At 37.7% G+C, this 15,446-nt stretch overlaps 1 long non-coding RNA gene across 1 annotated transcript in view; it reads left to right on the top strand.

The window, feature by feature from the left end:
- LOC138702729 (uncharacterized) overlaps positions 1-10,303 on the top strand; it is a 51,028-nt gene extending 40,725 nt beyond the window's left edge. The window contains exon 3 of the long non-coding RNA XR_011332884.1: positions 10,211-10,303. This is a non-coding gene — a long non-coding RNA (uncharacterized lncRNA). The remainder of the gene's footprint in view (positions 1-10,210) is intronic.
- Positions 10,304-15,446: the final 5,143 nt, after the last annotated feature.

The raw sequence follows: 15,446 nt of genomic DNA, 5'->3' as shown, positions 1-15,446 counted from the left end.
AGCATCGCAGTGTGATATAACTAGAATTTGAGGTACGACAATGCGCCGTGTGTTGAAACTGGAACTTTGAATACTGAGCATGCGCGGTATGTCGTTACTCGTATTTGGAGACCAGTGCATGCGCAGTGTGCTATATTTGGCTCTCGCAATACTGTGCATGCGGAATGGGTTCAATCTGGATTTTGGAATAGCGTGCATGCGCAGTATGTTACAACTGCAATTTGTAATATCAAGCATGCGCATTGGGTTTAAACTGGCACAATGTATACTGAGCATGTGAACTGTGTTATAAACAGAATTTGGGGTACTGAGCATGGGTAAACTGAAATTTTGGATACCGAACATGAGCAGTGTGTTATAACTGGAACATGGATGAGCACTGAGCTTGCGCAGTCTTTTAAGACAGGAACTTGGCGTAGTGAGGAAGCGCAGGGAGTTATAACTATGAGCAGTTCCTTAGAACTGGGACTATAATCTTTTCGCTGTAAGAAAAATCCTAATGTAAACAATAGCACGTGATTGAAGTGGGGCTTCATTGTCCGCAGCGTGGCGCCATATGTTTTCAGTACATGATATCACCCATTTTGTACATTCTGTTTCATGTTACACATTTGCCATTACTCGTCAAATAGACCTAACCTCACTGCTATGCATTAGTTTGCTTAGGAAACTTTTACTTTATAATTACTGCAATTAAATTAGTTTAAGCTTACGTGTAAGGTCAATCACTGCCGGACAAAGGGGCTTTTCCATGCAGGATGGAGAAGCCATACTTCAGTACCACGTGCTTATGTGAACAATTACGAACTCAAGTGAGCCATCTTGTTACAAGAACAGACTACCTAAGTATTACTCTTGGTATTCATCCGCATTCATAGTAAATAAAATATAAAAATAACTTTTCTTTTGCATATAATTGAAGTTACATGTTTAATCGTATTTAACAACTAGAATTCAATTTTTTATTTTCAAATAATATAAGATTATGGTTTCAAAATACGGAACTATATTTTCCTGCGTCGTTTGAGTGTTTCGACTGCGAGCCAATCACGAGTATGATAGCAACGTGCTTGTGTTTACATTAGGATTTTTCTTACAGCGAAAACAGAATAGTACTATTGGACATGGGCTGTGTGTCAACTGGAACTTGGAATACTGATCATGGGTACAGTGTTATAACAGAAACACAGAGAGAAAGTAAACGGTTGTATTGTATTGTATTTATTAACATTCCATGGTATTCATACATTGCTTACAGCTAGAATATGGAACAAGTCAAAAAACTTAATACTATTATAAAATCTTAATTTATAGTCACAGTCTAGTTGGAATATATACAGAAGAGATTTACAATTTAGTCTACTAGTACAACACAAAGTTTTAGTATCAATTTCATGAAGTGTTATTGAATGTCATGAATTCACCTACAGAATAGAAGGCGTGAGAAATTAAGTACTTCTTTAATTTGGCCCTAAATAATTTTATGTTTCGAGTTTCATTTTTTATATCGATAGGGAGGCTATTAAAAATTTTTACTGCCATATAACGCACTCCGTTTTGATAGCACGATAGACTTGCCGATGGAGTATGAAAGTCATTTTTTTGATGTGTATTTATGCTATGAACTGTTGAATTAGTTACAGTACAAAGTTTTCACGATTACATACGAGGAAGATTATTAATGAAAAGATATACTGACAAGCCATGGGCATTATTTGTAGTTTTTTGAAAATAGCCCTACACGATTCCCTACATTTGGCACCTACTATTATTCTAATTACTCTTTTTTGTAATAGAAATATATTATTACTATCTGTGGAATTTCCCCAGAATATTATTCCAAAACTCATTACCGAGTGGAAGTATGCAAAGTATATTGTTTTTAAGGTATTGATATTTACTATCTTTTGCATAGATCTAATAGCAAATCAAGCTGGTTCATATGGTCTGTGGATAAACTTCGGGGTTTCTACCGCGTTGTCTTGGTGTTGGTGGCTGACGTTTCGACCGCTGTGTTGTGGTCATCTTCAGAGCAGTTGGAGATGATCAGAACACAGCGGTCGAAACGTCAGCTCCCAACACCAAGACAACGCGGTAGAAGCCCCGAAGTTTATCTACAGACCATGTACAGTTGTCAAAAGAAAATGTGGCCGCTCTCCAGAAACAAAGTTCCCTTCGGGTATCTTCGGTACAATTCGGAGACAGGCGATGTTACATGTTGTTTGACCACGTTGCCTGATATCTACAGTTATAATTAGAGTATTCCGTGTGTTACTTGATGGTGTAATGGTAGCGTTCCTGCCTGGTTTTCGTGAGGTCCTGCGTTCGAATACAACCTAGTTCGTTTTATGTTGTTTTTTGTTTTATTTTTAAGAGAGAGAGACAAAATATACATAATTGTTCCTTTCTATTTTACGATTATTTTAGTAATTAACATCAGGTTCATTAATGTATTATGCCATAACTTTATCATTATGACATTGTGGCTGCAAATGGGAAGAAAAAAGATTTTATTCTCAACAAAAATAACTTTCGTGGCATAAACAAAACAAACTTACTGGCGTCTGCCTTAGAACATTCAAACAAGCGTTCAAAAAACAAAAAAAGCCACGATTCAATATTTAGTCTATCTTTCCCTTATCTTGATCACACCTTGCAGTCGAGTGGGCATGGAATCGACTAGTCTTTACAAATAGCGACACGACATTCCAGGCATTCTGAACATACATACATAAGTGTTCTTCTCATGAGCAGGTCTCTCTTTGCTAACCCAGCATTCTTCTATCTTTCTTATTTTCTTCCTTCCTCTTAGTCTCCGCATATGATCCACATGTCTTAATGTCGTCTATCATCTAATATTTTCTTCTGTCTCGAACTCTTCTCCCATTCACCATCCCTTCCAGTGCATCCCCCAGTAGGCAGTTTCTTCTCAACCAGTGACCCAACCAATTCCTTTTCCTCTTTCTAATCAGTTTCAGCATCATTCTTTCTTCACCCACTTTTTCCAACACAACTTCATTTCTTATTCTGTCTGTCCGCTTCACACGCTCCGTTCTTCTCCACATCCATATTTCAAATGCTTCTATTCATTTCTCTTCATTTCGTCGTAATGTCCATGTTTCTTCCCCATACAATGCCACACTTCACACAAAGCACTTCACTAGTCTCTTCCTTAGTTCTTTTTCCAGAGGTCCTTAAGAAGATGCTCCTTTTTCTATTAAAAGCTTCCTTTGTTCATGTTTGCAGTTTTTCTTAGGAAGGATAAATGCGGTAACTTTCCGTTGCTTTCCGCACACCACTGTCTCTTTCGCATTTTATTAGATCCCAGGCGTGGAGATTAGAAGATTAGATTTGACTAATTGGGCCCCCCAGACTTTACCGAAATTCACCGCAAGGGTTAAATATTAGTTGTATCAGGACGTTTGACCCGATCAGAGACCGGGAAATCCCAATTAGCCTTTGTCCCCCACATCCTGGACTAGCTTCTACAAATCATCAGATAATCTTGGAGGGGAATTGGGCCAATTTTTCCGAATATGTTTCCACACTTGTGTTCTCGAAGCTCGGCGGAAGAACGTCGGAATTTAGATGTAAACGTCTCAGGTTCAAATCCTCGTCACTCCTTTTCATTTTATTGTGGTTCAAGATAGTATAATGTAATAATATAAAAAGAAAAAACTAACATCAGTATTATGCAACTGTATTGTTTCAAACCTAATATTAATTTTATGTTATTTATATCGCTAAAGAATGATAACTGAATATAAATTATAACTCGAATGTTGTTTATATCGCTAAAGAACGATAACAATATAGATAACTTGAATAATTTTGTACAGTATCACAGAGTATAAATGATAAATATCGGCTTGTTTAATTAATATAAGATATTATATAATATATGTTTAATTATTTAAATAAACTAACCTATTTTACAAAGAAAAATGGTTATTTATATTATAATAATTACATAAAATACAGATTATTTATATCGCGAAAGAACAATAACAGAATATAAATAACTTGAATACTGAAACGCTAAAGAACGAGCACAGAATATAAATGATAACTTGAATATTATTTATATCTCTAAAGAACGAATACAAAAAAATATAGCTTGAATATTATGTATATATCGCTAAAAGAACGATAACAAAATATAAATAACTTGATATCGATAAAGGACGGTGACAGAATATAAATGATAATTTGAATATTATTTATATCGCTAAAGATCGATTGAAAAATAAAATGAAAATTTGAAAAAGGCCCGAACCCACAACCTTCGAATCATTAACCAGGCACTCTACCGCTGGTCAACGAGACGCAGATATGAGATACTCACATAGTTCCGGAACTGCTGCTACAAGCATATGCATCGTGTAACATCGCCGTGACCCGAAGTGGACTTAGAAAATATTCGTTGTTCACGAGTGCGGCCACTTTTTTTTTTTTTTTTTTTTTTTGACAACTGTACACCAGCCGCGGAAGCCTACGCGAACAAATGGATCATATACTTAATCCAACTGTCAGTGGAAGACAAATGTAACCCAGTGCTGAATACGTTGCCACATCCTGTCGTGTTACAGTTTGTCCCTGTTATCTGGAGTGTTTGGATGTAAGTGTGACTTTTTCCTCTGTAGGAGTATATATGTTTTTAGAGTGGATTACGTATGTATTCCAATTACGGGTGGATTACACACGTAATCCAAATCTGTGTGGATTACTTATATAATCCAAATCTCAGTGGAAAACAAATGTAATCCACTGCTGTTTATATGTGACTTTTTTGTGTAGCAGTGCGTATATATGTTATTTTTAGAGTGGATTGCAGAGAGAGACCTTCGAATTGGGAACCTGAGCATGCGCAGTGTGTCGTAACAGAAACTTGGAATGCTGAGCATGCGTATTATGTTAAAACTGGAACACGGAATACTGAGCATGCGCAATGTGTTAAAACTTGAAGTTGAAATATTCACCACGCGCAGTGTGCTAAACTTGAACTTGTAATACTGTGCATGCGCAGTATGTCATAACTCTAATTTGGAAAACGGTGCATGCACAGTGTGATATACCTGGAACTAGCAATACTGTCCTTCGGAATGGGTTCAATTTGGATTTTGGGATAGCTTGCGTGCGCAATATGTTAAAACTGGAACGAGGAATACTGAGCATGCGCAGCGTGTTATAAGTAGAATTTGGTGTACTAAGCATGCGCATTGTGTTGAAACTCGAACTTGGAATATTGAGCATTCGCATTATGTCACAACTCGTATTTTGAATGCGGTGCATGCGCAGTGTGATATAGCTGGAACTCGCAATACTGTGCATGCGGAATGGGTTCAATCTGGATTTTGGAATAGCGTGCATGCTCAGTATGTTAAAACTGGCACTTGGAATATCGAGCATCCGCAATGTGTTTAAACTGGAACAGGGAATATTGAGCATGTGCAGTGTTTTATAAATAGAAATTGGAGTATTGAGCATGCTCAGTGCGTTTAAACTGGAACTTGGAGCACTGAGCACGAGCAGTCTCTTAAAGCAGGAACTTTGCATAGCGAGCATGCGCAGGGTGTTATAAGTGGGAGCACGCGCAGTTTCTTAAAAATGTAACTGTGATTACTGAGCATGGGCTTTGTGTCATAACCAGGCTTCGAGATTTTGGACCCGATACAATAAGTTTACTGTGCATGTACTATAGGTTGTTGACTCGCTGCAGGTAGATAGAGATGTGTTGAGGTAACAACGTTGCTATTTAGAGTAGAGTACGGTAGTGTGGGGAAAAACACATATGTACATTCTGAAAGTAAATATACATTACACAATGATAATGCCAAAAGAATGTGAAAAGTATTTATTCTCCTGTCTTTTATAAGTATTTGTGTTTAATTATACACAGTGTTATATAATGGTGGAAATAAGCATGTAGCAATTTTAATTTCTTCATTTATCCTATTTGTCGTTTTTAGGAAGTGCAGTTACAGCACCGAATTGCAATGTACCTACTACAAGATACATTTTCAGTGTCTCAAACGTAAATCTTTTTCTGTTATCTGCCAAAGTTTGTACTGTAGAAAGCTGCGCTCTATGTCGCATGACGTGGTAGGAGCAAAACGAAAAAACCTAACATCATTGCAGTCTCTAAGAGACAGTCCTTTATTCTCGGGTGACTTTATGTCTCCTAATTTGCTGTTTATGTTACACAATGTTCCATATCCGTTATTTTTACATAAAATTTATTTCCACTTCTGTTTTACACGTTCAGTAACCGGTGTACTTGATGTCTCATTAATTCTCTGTGTCATTTTCTAAATTAATTTGAGGGCTTCCGGCATCTCTTGCTCTGACTTCTCTAATCGTGTAATAGTTTTAGACACAGTTTGTATGAAAACCAAATTATTCGTCAGAACCTTCGAATCCAGAGCGTTTTCCTTTGCGTATTTGTTGGCATTCATTCTACAGTACCCCCACCCACTGTACGCTTTACCACTATACTCAGTACGCCATTATGCGGATTTCCCACTGAACTGCTCTATTGGGTCCGAAGTCTCGAAGCCTGGTCATAACTGGAACTTGGAATATGATCATGCGCTCTGTGATATAACAGAAACAGAGAGAGAAAGAGAGAGAAAGTATATGAATCATATACGTAATCCAACTGTCAATGGAAGACAAATGTAATCCACTGCTGAATAATAAGTTGCCACATCCTTTCGTGTTACAGTTTATCCGTGTAATCTGGAGTCTTCTGCTGTAACTGTGACTTTTTCTTCTCTGTAGGAGTATATATGTTTTCAGAGTGGATTACATATGTAATGCAAATCTGTGTGGATTACGTATGTAATCCTAATCTCAGTGGAAGACATATGTAATCCACTGCTGTTTATATGTGACATTTCTGTGTAGCAGTACCTGTATATATGAAGCATTTCCGGACACATGTTATAATGAACTATTTTGATTGTCTGCATGTGGGAAATACATACCTGAAATTATGCCCCGTATTTTTAAACACCCTGTATATATATACAGGGTGTTTAAAAATACGGGGCATAATTTCAGGTATGTATTTCCCACATGCAGACAATCAAAATAGTTCATTATAACATGTGTCCGGAAATGCTTCATTTCCGAGTTATTATGGCCTTCACAACATTGAAATTCACCGGAACGTTTTTCTTTCCGCAGGTCGTTGTCATTACAGAAGATGTTCAATATGTCCACCTCCTGCTTGAATACAGACCTCACATCGATGTCTCATTGACCTGCGAACACGATCCCAAACTCAAGGAGTATTGCGTATGTCCTCAGAATATGCCACAATTCGATTCCGAAGGGATTCCAAATCAGGCACCGGAGACGAATAAACCAATGATTTTAAATGGCCCCCACAAGTAGAAATCGAGAGGGTTCAGATCAGGTGAGCATGGAGGCCAACCAATTGGGCCACCTCTACCTATCCATCGATCAGGATCGTGTTCGCAGGTCAATGAGACATCGATGTGAGGTCTGTATTCAAGCAGGAGGTGGACATTTTGAACATCTTCTGTAATGACAACGACCTGCGGAAAGAAAAACGTTCCGGTGAATTTCAATGTTGTGAAGGCCATAACTCGGAAATGAAGCATTTCCGGACACATGTTGTAATGAACTATTTTGATTGTCTGCATGTGGGAAATACATACCTGAAATTATGCCCCGTATTTTTGAAACACCCTGTATATATATATATATATATATATATATATATATATATATATATATATATATATATATATATATAGAGTGGATTACAGAGAGAGGGAGATAAAATATATAATAATTGAATAAAAATTTCCAATAAAATATTTAATAATAAGTTAACAGTAATTAACAAGGATCCGCCTGTCTTCTACAAGGTACTGTATGTGAGAAGGTTAGTGGGTTAGGTGAGGGGATATCTAAATGTCGTCAGGCAGAGGATCTTAAATCATTGAAATCTTTCCACATATTCCTCGGCCTCACGTCACATTCATTCCCCCTCAACTAACCCACTAACCTTGTCAAATACTTTGTGAAAGACCGGCAGTCCCTTGCTAATTACCAAATTAACAATTAAGAAAATAAAATTGTAATTGAATGTTTCTGTGGTACCACGAGTGACATCATGTCACGAGAAAATGGGACAGTGTTTATCTCTTAGGGTTCCATTTAAATGTTTCTTATTAAAAATCGGACTAGGCCTAGTTATGAGATGGTGACCAAGTTTTTAATGAGTTATTAATCAGTGTTATGCAGAATACTAGGCTACCACTTCTTTTAAGAAAAATAATTTCAGAACTTCTCTGAAATTGAAATAGATGGACTGTGGGATCACATTTCCTTGACTTTAACAATAGACTAAAGTTCTATACTTGGAACTTTCCAAGTTGGTGCTGTTACTTCCCATTCCTATGCAGAATCCACCCCTACCTCTGGGGGTGGGGGAAAACTTACTGCTGCGAAGCCCAAAATGACAAGTGGAAGATATCATTACTCATTAGGAGGGCTAAGGTCAAACTGCAAGGATTTTAAAGCCACAGAAAAAGAAGAAGAAGAGTGTTGGTGATTTGCGTAAAACTGCGACACCTGGATTTCCATGAGAAACATTGTATCAGTGAATGGAATGGAACAAGAAGGGAGGAGGAGATTAAAACCGAAATGTTACTCCAAAATTGGTCAAGAATTTTATCCTTTCCAGTGGCGACTCGTGATATTTTTTGTATGTAGGATATGATATTTTTTTTTTTGTATGTAGGATATGAGATTGATCCAGACGTTTGAGATGGGCTGGGCATGTAGCACGTATGGACGAATCCAGAAATGCATATAGAGTGTTAGTTGGGAGGCCGGAGGGAAAAAGACCTTTGGGGAGGCCGAGACGTAGATGGGAAGATAATATTAAAATGGATTTGAAGGAGGTGGGACATGATGATAGAGACTGGATTGGTCTTGCTCAGGATAGGTACCAATGGCGGGCTTATGTGAGGGCGGCAATGAACTTCCGGGTTCCTTAAAAGCCAGTAAGTAAGTAAGGATATGAGATTGACGACTGATGACCAAGACAAAACATAATAATAATAATAATAATAATAATAATAATAATAATAATAATAATAGAGCATGCAAAATCAATACAAGTAGGCCTATGTTAGTCTTTGACTCACCATTCTGGAACTGGCAATTTATTAGTAGTGAAGTCCCATTCTCCTTCCCTTTTTAGTTGCGAAGATGGCTCCTAAGCCATTGTACTGCCCGATATTTACCGATGTTCCGTCGTACGTTTGCGCAAATAATTTCTTGTTACAGTTCAGTTCTTCTTAATGATCAAATACAACTTCAGATATTCTTTCGGCTGTCCTGTCATCTGAAAGGAATTTATTTGTTTTTATGTAATTTTGTTTTTTATTCATTTTATTGTTTATATTGTATCATTTTAAATTATTTATTCTTTCGTTTATTCTATTCTTTTAAAATGACCAATAAACTGCATTTAACGAGGCTATAAGGGTACTTGAATATTCTTACTGTAGTCTTTGACAGGGTCTCCACCACCCAGAAAGAAGGGTCGTAGTATTAGGATACACGGTCATATCCTCAAACGCGGTTAAACTCAAGCCATACTCTTCCCTCCGCACTCTCCCCTGTCCTCTAACTTCATTGCTACAAAAACCCGTTTGCTGTAAGATATTTGGATGGTTCCTCGGAAATTATTTCTGAGCTGTGGAGTGGCGATAACTCACAACAGAAAGTGGAAGCTTGAAGGAAATTAATACGCCGGGACGCATTGAAAATCAAATTCTGTAATTAAAATGTTTTCTATCTTCAGAGGCACGAAATTAAACTGTAGGATCATCCTCATATTCTTCATGGAGGAATCACCAGTGATCTTTACCATATGTATGACACATTCATGTAATTCAGTACACACAAATATTGTACAGCAGATAATTCTCCAGAAGAATTATACCCAATTGTGCACAATTCATTTCCCCCTCTACTATTTACGAACATGACATGCGAGAGGTCCAGGACGAATTAGGGAAACTGTCCGTTTCTCTAGTATTACATCCTGGACATCTCGAGTGTTATATTGGTACAAAAGTAACAAGTAGGGGGGGGGGAAGAGTTACAATAGTTTATTACAATAGATATAATAGTCTTTATTAAACAATGTGTACAACGTTTTCAGCCATTTTTTATTAGTACTAAAAGCCTGGATTTGGACCTCGCAGAGTGAGGGTGATTGTGGAGTATGGTGAAAAGATGATGATGATGATGATGATGATGATGGTGAGGAGAAATTGGAGCACACCGAGAAAATCACCTCACTCCCACTTTTCGATCACAAATTCCTTCGTGTCTCAACTGGAGATCGAACATAGGTTGCCACGGAAGAGAAAGGCTAACTATTGTAATACGGTAAGTATTAACGATTTTTATGTTGTTGCTGTTAACTAAAACCACGTGTTTATGACTATATACAAGTCACGGAAACCACTCTAATGTAGTGTTAGCTTTTCTGGAGAATTACTATAATGCATACTTATCTTTCACTTTTAACCTCAAATAGCTTCAGATAATTATGTTATCATAATATTTTAAATTACCATTAGGCCTATACCTCTTTTTTTTTTTTTTTTTTTCTAAAGGTGAGACAAGACATTAAAGGCCCGCTCCCATTTAGCGGAATCGAATCGAACATAATTTCTCTTTACAATGTATTTAAATGGAAGATAGCAGAAAGCGGCGAATCGAATCGAACAGAACAGAATTCATGAGCTAGAATATTTATTCCACTGCCGGAACAGAATTTCTTGTTTCGGGTATGATCGTAAGTTCTCGTGAAGCCTTCGTGAAAAACAAATGAACCATTTCCACTCTTGGCGGCTTAATCCATTAAACTATTGAAAGTTATTGCTGATACAAAAATCACAAATTAATATGAACGAAGAAAAATTAATAAAGCTTGTATAGAATTATCCTCTTTTGTATGACAAAACACAAGAAACAAAAGTACTGTTCGGTTCGGTTCGAGTCTACTAGATGTGAGCGGGAGCAGACTTTTCGTTTCGATTCTGTTTGATTCCGCTAAGTAGGAGCGGGCCTTAACGCTACGATCGGAAAAACAACTGAATATCACTGCTGCTGCTACTATGGTAACAATGGTTGAGTTGCCAAAGTTACAGTTCCCACATGATGGGTGTGCAATAACTCTATTGGCGCCATTTGTTGTGCACAAAATGTTAGCTTTTAATACGCTTCGTGTTTCATTCTCTATCGATTTTTGTATTTTTGTTCTACCTTTGTGCCAATTGTCAATGTTTGAACATTAGCCCTCTAATGCCAGTTGGTAGCTCGCAATAGCTTTCGCGTGGTCAACCAAATTGGCAACGTAACACTGTAGTTCCAAATACGGCCACTTAACTGTCATGCCTCAGCTTTCGCAAAAACAGGTAATTTTGTAATTTTAGGCCGGTCGTGGGAAACAAATCTGTAGGAAGGGAATTGTATTCACATATGGTTGGAAATTCTGGTTTAGACAAATAGAAGAAGCGGCGGGAATAGAATTTATAAAAAATATGCATTTTATAAAAATATATAATTGTGGAGAATTAATATCGGATATATATTAGAGATCGGAGGGAGATGACTAACGGGGGAAGATGCTTATTTCTTTGTAGCTTCACATTCTTTCAAGAGAGAACGCCACTCGCATGTCTTCATTATCACTGAGACAGTTAAATGTCTGTAGATTGGAACCTAATTCATTTTGCCACGTGTTCCTGTTGTGAAAATAAAACTGTAGGATCATCCTCATTCTGCTATAAAATAATTGCAAAGGTATGTTACAATTTTAATACATCGTTGAATTCGTAATAACTAACACATTTGTAATGGATATTGTAGTAAAGGTTCTAAAGTTTGTATTGTTAACAACCAACGACCTTGTTCCGCCATCTTAGGTTACGTCACAGCAATAGGCATCTTACCCCGATACTTGGGGAGATGCTTAATTTTTTCGTGGTAAGATGGAATATTTTTGCAAGAGTTTTATTTTTTGTTTTCTTGCAGGGAATGCGTAAACATTGCGTAAGATCCTCTGATAGAAGTCAGTGAATTGAGGACAGTGTTCAACTTGCGATGGAACATGTTAGAACAGGGGATATGAAGTGTTTTAGAGCATCGCAACATACGGGATTCTTTACCGTACCCATAAACGCCGCCCAAAAAGAATGATGACAAAAAAAAGTACTGGATTGAAATTCATTGCGTGCAAGAAGTGATTTCACGAGTCTTGCACACGACAATAAAATATGTGCAATGACTGTGTTGCTAAGTAGTGATAAACGTGTGAGAAAGTGTCAATGAGCTTCAGATTAAGTCATTTTTGTTATATACATGTATCAAACAAGTTCAGGTAAAATGCATATATCAGTAACTGTGTTAATTGTATTTGCTATTTTACCCGACTATCGGGGAAAGATGCCTACAGTGCAGGTAAGAAGAAAATCCTATATCTATAATCAAGGTAATTCATGTTTTCTGTTTTGTACCAAAAATATAGTTTCAAAATACTTTCCATACTTTGATATTTCAATATGAAATTCAAAACTAAATGAACAGTATCTTAAATTTTCAATCAAAGAAAAAGTGAGGCATCTTCCCTCGATCCACTCTATAATGTGTGTTGATATGAAAGTGCAGTGAAGGTAGGAGTACAGAGTAGTAGGAAGTGAGAAGAACGAAGAAAAAGAGAAGAAAATGTTAGTTAAAAGAAAAGAGTCTTTATTCTCCACCCCTTTACTTCCACAATCCCGTAAGACACTTGAGTACATTCATAACTTGCATATGTAAAAATTAGGTGGCTCTGGTATTGTGCACTTGTTCCGAATTTTCTACACGGGAAATGGCCATGAAGAAAAGTAAGTGCCATCATGATACTACCAAAACATTAGCTCCCGCTTAGCACATGGGCAGTTAATTGTGGTGTTACATTGTTGCTTCTATTTATAAATCAACTAATTACAAGATTTTCTAAAGATTATTATTTTTTGGTCCTACAGAATATATCTGTTTTGGTAACAATTAATATTGGAGGAGAAAAATTCGCTCCTGCAGCGCCGGGGATCGAACCCGGGTCCTTGGTTCTACTTACCAAGCGCTCTCACCATTGAGCTACGCCGAAGTCCAATCCACAGCACCAGATCGAACTCCCCTCCTCCAGTGTTTTTCCCTTTGTGGCCTGACTCCAAGTTGGGTATGTACAGTATGTTGACATTTTTTTTATTAAGTCAACTGCCATTATACAAGGAGCGCACTCAGTTGAGTGACTTGATGGCGGGATTCCGGGATTAATTGTTATCATAACAGATATATTCTGTAGGTCCAATCAAATAATAATCTTTAGAATATTCTTCTAGCAACAGTGCATATTCCTGTACAGATTACTGTGCATATTACTGTGGAGGTTGCTAGAAAAATGTCGCCCAAACGTGGATCGCGTCTTCGAAAGGTTTGGGAACCATTGCTTTAACGGAATTTTAATCATGTAGGCCTACTGTAAAATCTACTTTGAGATCTAATGAAACTGTCGGGATCAGCATTAACACTATTCAGCCCGTAAGAGCAGGCAGGCGGACTTTCTGATCGCTGGTGTTGCCTTTTGATGAATAACGAAAGGTCTAAAAGCACGCGGTTGGCTGATGGGCCGCGAGACCTTCACAACAAAACTGTTGTAAGCCCCGCCTCGCACTGGCGGACGTCCTATAACTGACAAGAAAGCACTCCACCCCAACCCCTTGACAATAACGCAATTTCTATACACAGGATCCAATATGGTGGCCGCGTTTCGTAATTGTATGAAGTTAACTTCGAAAACATGCGGTCGATTCTTAAACTTGACAACCGAGAAGAGAGGATGGACAATATTGTGTTCACTCTGTTGCAGAGTTGAAGAATGCGGTCATGATATTCTTTATCACTTAGGAGAGGATGGTTAAATTTTATTTTTACTTTCTAATTGATACACAGTTTTCATTTTTTTGTACAGTACGATTGTTTAGTTCTGACAGTCGCCGGAGATATGCGCCTGGACAAGGCGAGTCCATTTAGTTACGCCAAGGGGTGTGTAGTCACTCTCTTGCCTTCGGTTCGATCGGATGCCTAGATCATATAGGCTCTATACCCAGATTGCTCGGCGTTATAGGTTTTGACGGTAACAACTTTTATCAGTTTTATTATGCTGCCATCTAGTTGTTACATAAGGAGTCACGTCACAACTTCCATTTGAATTGCATTAGCGACTGTACTGCCATCTCGTGTTCGTTTACGGCGGACGGGTGGCGATCCTGGCGATTGTTCTCTTGAAAGTGCAACCGATTTTAACATTAGGAATGAGTAATCTATATGTGATGTGGGTCGGATGTCATGCGTGCGGTAGAGCAGTATGTTTCTAGTACAATTAAGCTGTACTGCATTCCTTTATTAGGACTAAATAATCGGTCTGTATGTAGAGATATCATTGCTTCAACAACTTAGGCCGATATTTGGTTACTTTAAAAGTAGCAGTTATTCAGACAGCTGCTGAACGTGCTTGTTCAACACTATAACCACTTTGAGATATTATCGGCGAAAGATATACCTAGGGAAGAATAAAGAAGTGTAGGCCTACAGGCCCTATAAGTTAGTAAGTTATTTGTAGATATAGAAAAGGCATTTGACAGAGGAGATTGGAATGAACTTATGGGGATCCTGAAGAAAATTGGTATGGGCTGGAAAGAAAGGAGGCTGTTCAGTATAATCTTTATATGAAACAACAAGTCAAACTCACGATGGAAGAAGAAATGTCAGAAGGAAGTGAAATATACTAGTGGGAGGAGTACAACAAGGATGCCCTCTATCATTTACCCTGCTCAACATCTACTTGGAGAATTTAGTGAAGAAATGTTCTCAGAACATGAGAGGCATAATAATAGGAGGAAGAATAATAAAGTGCATAAGATTTGCTGATGATATGGCGTTGCTAACATAAGAGGAGATGATACTAAGGGATATGCTACTGGAGCTAAATGACAGCTGTGGGCAGTATGGGATGAAGATAAATGCAAACAAGACATAGACCATGGCCATTGCAAGAAAAGTAAAGAAGGTGAACTTGCGAATTCTAAATGAAGCAGTAGAGCAAGTGGACAGTTTCAGATTACTTGGAGTATACTATAGGCCTAAGTAGTAATATGAGCTGTTGCCAGGAAGTCAAAGAAGGAAGGCAATGGCAAAAGAAGCTTTTAATAGAAAAAGGAGTAGGCCTATCTTCTGCGGACCTCTGGAAAAATAACTATGGAAGAAACTAGTGACGTGCTTTGTATGGAATGTGGCCTTGTATGATGCAGAAACATGGTCATTACGACAAAGTGAAGAGAAGCGAC

This window comes from Periplaneta americana, chromosome 7, assembly GCF_040183065.1.
Source record: "Periplaneta americana isolate PAMFEO1 chromosome 7, P.americana_PAMFEO1_priV1, whole genome shotgun sequence".
Classification (NCBI taxonomy): Eukaryota; Metazoa; Arthropoda; class Insecta; order Blattodea; family Blattidae; genus Periplaneta; species Periplaneta americana.
Note: the sequence above shows the minus strand (reverse complement) of the source record. Positions and strands in the feature narration are given on the sequence as shown.